Genomic DNA, 4,922 nt, shown 5'->3' with positions numbered 1-4,922 from the left:
ATCAACAACAACAACATAAATACATAAAATAAAACTTCAGCTGGGCGCAGTGGCTCATGCCTGTAATCCCAGCACTTTGGGAGGCCAAGGCAGGCAGATCACCTGAGGTCAGGAGTTCGAGACCAGCCTGGCCAACATGGTGAAACCCTGTCTCTACTAAAAATACAAAAATTAGCTCGACTGGTGGTGGGCGCCTGTAATCCCAGCTACTTGGGATGCTGAGGCAGGAAACTCACTTGAACCTGGGAGGCAGAGGTTACAGTGATCTAGGCTTAGTGCAGCCTCTGCCTCCCGGGTTCAAGCTATTCTTGTGCCCCAGCCTCCCAAGTAGCTGGGATTACAGACGTGTACTACCAGACCTGGCTAATTTTTTTGCATTTTAAGTAGAGACGGATTTTCACCATGTTGGCAAGGCCGGTCTCGAACTCCTGACCTCAGGTGATCCGCCTGCCTCCACTTCCCAAAGTGCTGGGATTACAGGTGTGAGCCACCCCGCCTGGCCTGAAAGATGGCTTGAGACCAGGAGTTTGAGGCCACAGTGAGCTCTGATGGCACCACTGCACTCCAGCCCACAGCCTGGGCTACAGAATGAGACCCTAACTCTTAAAAAAAAAAAAGTGGTTGTAGAATGAATGATCATTTGTTGAAGTATGTGAGTGAACAGATAATAGTTTCAGATTCCCACAGTGTTTCTGATAAGATTTTGTACTCATCGAATAGACTGACAATATAAATGTAATCTTCGTTCTTTTCCGGTGTTTATGTGACAATAGGTGAAAAGTTCTGCAGGGGCAGGGCTGTCCCCTGTTGTGTTCACTTCCACACCTTGTCCGTAATAAGTGTCCCATAGATAGTTGTTGAATGACTGGGTAAATGAACTAAATGACATTTGTTGTAGGAAGAAAAATGAGACTGACAATCAAAAGGTCTCCAGAGAGGGGAGGCAGGAAGAGCAGGGAAGTGTTGCTCCACACAGTTGCTAACTATTACATCCTTTATGTCTGTCCCATCCTGGCCCTTGCCTGGGCCCACACTGCCCATGCGGAGACAACCTGGGATGGGTAAATTCCTAGCTGCGGGTGCTCACTTACCTTGAGGGAGTTGTCTCTTGTCTAGTCCTCCAAATCCCCTTTGCCTCTGCCATTACATTTCCCCCAAATTTGTAAAATTCCTAACAATATACATGGCATTACCAATAATACATTGTGAAGCTGAAATAGACTTTTCTAAACTGTCAATGAAGGGCAAATTTTGATCAAACATGCTTGAGGAAAGACTGAATTATCTCTTCTGTTCTCTCTGTAGAAAATCATATCATAAGATTGTTATATGAAGTAGCAATCAGAGTGTGAAGACCCTACTCTCCGGTCTGAAAAAATATTATAGAGGTGTGTCAGGAAGTTTATGAAAATATTTTGTAATTTGGCCAGGCATGGTGGCTCACGCCTATAATCCCAGCACTTTGAGAGGCCCAGGTGGGCTGATCACCTGAGGTCGGGAATTTGAGACCAGCCTGGCCAGCGTGGTAAAACCCCGTCTCTACTAAAAACACAAAAATTAGCCAGGTGTGGTGGCAGGCACCTGTAATCCCAACTACTCAGGAGGCTGAGGCAGGAGAATCACTTGATTGATTGCAGTGAGCCGAGGTCGTGCCACTGTACTCCAGCCTGGGTGACAAGAGCAAAACTTGTAAAAAAAAAAAAAAAAAAAAGAAAGAAAGAAAGTATTTTGTAATTTATCTGGATTTTGTGATTTTTTTAAATTTTCTAAGTTTAATGCCAGTTTAATTTGTTGTGACTTTCTTCTTTTTTTAAATTATTGTTTTTGTGTATGTATTTAGAGTTTTGTATTCTTTCTCTTAAAAGAGCAACAAAATTACATAAGCTTTAGGGTCCACACAGCCTGGATCTATTCCAATGCCCTCTGAGTAACAGTGGGAAATTCCTTGATGCAGGAATCACAGTTTCTTCTTTCTGCTTTTCCACCTCTGATTCCAGCTGAGTCTTATGTCCTTAGGAGAGCTCAATGGGTTTTCATTTTGTTTTGTTTTTTTCTGAATTTAATTCACTTTGAGGAGAGAGGCAGAGAGGACACATGGCCCAAGGGTCCTTCATCAGACAGCCAGCCAGGTGAGGGGGAAGTAGGGGAGTCTTGCGTGAATTCAGAAGATGCCAGAGCTGGAACCGTGGTGGAAGTCACATTCATAGAGACTTCAGTTAATTGAGAGAAACACCTTTCTCATAGTCGACCTTCTGTTGGCAATGCTGCCTGGGCAGGCAGGTGTAAGTCTCCTCTTTCAGCACCTAGATGCTGAGGGGAGCAGTTAAGGCTTCACAGGAGGGACTGGTACCTGGAGGTTGGATTTGACACTGGGGTAGGGTGGAGACTGTGGGGCAGACCCTACAGACCCTGTATCATAGATTTTCTGCTAATATTAACAGGAACATATCATAAGTTCTTTTTTTTTTTTAATTGAAATGGAGTTTTGCTCTTGTTTCCCAGGCTGGAGTGCAATGGTGAGATCTCGGCTCACCAGAACCTCCACCTCCTGGGTTCAAGCGATTCTCTTGCGTTCCAGTGATTCTCCCACCTCAGCCTCCCGCGTAGCTGGGATTACAGGCATGTGCCACTATGCCTGGTTAATTTTGTATTTTTAGTAGAGACGGGTTTCTCCATGTTGGTCAGGCTGGTCTCAAACTCCTGACCTCAGATGATTTGCCTGCCTCAGCCTCCCAAAGTGCTGGGATTACAGGTGTAAGCCACCCTGCTCAGCCTATAAGTGCTTATATGATATGTGAAGTTGTATAATACCATTTGAAGGTTTACTCTGATAAGCTGGATGTATACTATAAACCCTAAAGCAACCATTAAAGAAACAAAGAATTATAGCTAATAAACCAAAAAAGAAGATAAAATAGAATCATAAAATATGCTCCATTAATCTATAAGTAGGCTGAAAAAGAAGAAAATCAAAATAGAAAACATGTAGGACCAATAGAAAACAAATTTCAAGATGATAGACTTAACCCTAATTGTATCAGTAATCACATCACATAAAAATGGCCTAACACTCCCAATTAAAAGGCAGATAATATCAGATTGGATATCAAAGCAAGACCCAACTACATGCTGCCTTTGTGAGGCATACTTAAGCACATGTGGCTCATGACTGTAATCCCAGCACTTTGGGAGGCCGAAGCGGGTGGATCACGAGGTTAAGAGTTCAAGACCAGCCTGGCCAAGATGGTGAAACCCTCTTGTATTGTAAAAATACAAAAATTGGGCCGGGCGCGGTGGCTCAAGCCTGTAATCCCAGCACTTTGGGAGGCGGAGGCGGGTGGATCACGAGGTCAAGAGATCGAGACCATCCTGGTCAACATGGTGAAACCCCGTCTCTACTAAAAATACAAAAAATCAGCTGGGCATGGTGGCACGTGCCTGTAATCCCAGCTACTCAGGAGGCTGAGGCAGGAGAATTGCCTGAACCCAGGAGGCGGAGGTTGCGGTGAGCCGAGATCGCGCCATTGCACTCCAGCCTGGGTAACATGAGTGAAACTCCGTCTCAAAAAAAAAAAAAAAAAAAAAAAAAAAATACAAAAATTAGCTGGGTGCAGTGGCAGGGGCCTGTAATCCTAGCTACTTGGGGGGCTGAGGCAGGAGAATCACTTGAACCCGGGTGGCAGAGGTTGCAGTGAGCCGAGTTGGCATCACTGTGCTCCAGCCTGGGTGATAGAGTGAGACTCTGTCTAAAACAGCAAAAGAAAACAAACACACACACACACACACACACACACACACAGTAAAAGCAAAAAGGATGGAAAAAGTTAGACATACATACACTGGAATGGCTAGATTAATATTAGACAAAGTTGATTTCACAGGGATAATGCATTTCACAATGCAAAGGGGTCAATTCACGCAGAAGACATAAAAATCCTAAATGTTTATGCACATAGATCTTCAAAACACATGAAGCAAAAACTGATAGAATGGCAAGGAGAAATAAACCTCCAATTATGGCTGGATATTTCAATACCCCTGTTTCAATAATTGGTAGAGCATGAAAATAGAAAAATCATGAAGGATATAGAAGATTTCAACATTATCAACCAATGTGGCCTAAAAGAGTCCACCCAACATTTTCAAGTGCATGCCCATGGAATATTTACCAAGATAGATCATATTCTGGGTAATAAACCAAATCGCAATAAATGTTACAAGATGAGAATCATATTAAATATCTTCTCTGGTCACAATGTAATTAAATTGGAAATCAAATAGACCTCTGGGAAATCTTCAAATGCTTATAAACTAAATAACACACTTCTAAATAAGTCATGGGTCAAGAAAAAATTAATGAGACATTACAAAGTCTCCTTTGAACTTAATGAAAATGGAAACACAACATATCAGAATGTTGGAGATATCGTTAAAATATCCCTTAGGGGAGAATTTATAGCACTAAGTGTCTGCATGAGAAATAAAAGAGAAGCCTCAAATCAATGGCCTTAGCTTACACCTTAAGAAACTAGAAAAAAGATGCCTAGGCATGGTGGCTCACACCTGTAATCCCAGCAGTTTGGGAGGTCGAGGCGGGCAGATCATGAGGTCAGGAGTTTGAGACCAGCCTGGCCAACATAGTGAAAACCCACTCTACTAAAAATACAAAAAATAGCCGGACGTGGTGGCACTTGCCCGTAGTCCTAGCTGCTCAGGAGGCTGAGGCAGGAGAATCACTTGAATACTGGGAGGCAGAGGTTGTGGTGAGCTGAGATCAGGCCATTACACTCCAGCCTGGAGTGAGACTCCGTCTCAAAAAAAAAAAAGCAACTAGAAAAAAAGAGACCAAACTAAGCCAAAGAAAGGAAATAATGAGGCCGGGCGCGGTGGCTCACGCCTGTAATCCCAGCACTTTGGGAGGC

This window comes from Sapajus apella, unplaced genomic scaffold (genome assembly GCF_009761245.1).
Source record: "Sapajus apella isolate SASKATOON/1434 unplaced genomic scaffold, GSC_monkey_1.0 scaffold26, whole genome shotgun sequence".
Classification (NCBI taxonomy): domain Eukaryota; kingdom Metazoa; phylum Chordata; class Mammalia; order Primates; family Cebidae; genus Sapajus; species Sapajus apella.
The sequence above is the reverse complement of the archived record's forward strand: the minus strand, read 5'-3'. Positions refer to the sequence as shown.